Below are 611 nucleotides of genomic sequence, written 5' to 3'. Positions count from 1 at the left end.
CAAGTTGGGTGGGGTGGGTTGGGCACCCATCGAGGGGTCTGGGGGAGCAAGGGGTGGGGCTGGGTGGGGCAGCCATTGAGGGGCTACAGCGGGGATGGGGCCAGGTGGGGCAGCAATCAGGGGGCAGGGGTGAGGCATCTGGGCCTTGCAGGGTGGTGGTAGCCCCTGCAGGGGTCATTTGGCCCCTGTTGGGGGGACATACCCCTTGTGTGGGGGCCAATTCCCCTGTTGGGGGGTCAAACTCCCTATTGGAGGGCCAAAGCCTTTGTGTGGGGGATGAACCCACTGTTGGGGGGCCGAACCCATTGTGTGGGTGCCAATCCCGTTTTTTGGGGGGCCACACTCTTCCTCAAGGCTGCTTCAGCAGTCCAGCTGGCACAAGTGGTAGTGTCCCCAGGTACCAGTTGGCTGGTCCCCAGAAGCTCCTGAGTGCTAGTAGCCCTGAGCTACTGGCCAGGGCAGCTTTTTATACTGCTGGGTACAGCACAAGTGCTAGCCCCAGGCTCTAGCTCCCCTTGCCTGAAGATCCAGGAGGAGCCAGCCAGGGTTATTTTGCCCCAAGTTGCACAGTTTGCTCCATAACAAAGTGCATGTCCGAGCACGTACAAGCA

Source organism: Gavialis gangeticus, unplaced genomic scaffold, assembly GCF_001723915.1.
Source record: "Gavialis gangeticus isolate Ggan-Ray unplaced genomic scaffold, GavGan_comp1, whole genome shotgun sequence".
NCBI lineage: Eukaryota > Metazoa > Chordata > Crocodylia > Gavialidae > Gavialis > Gavialis gangeticus.
The sequence above is the reverse complement of the archived record's forward strand: the minus strand, read 5'-3'. Positions refer to the sequence as shown.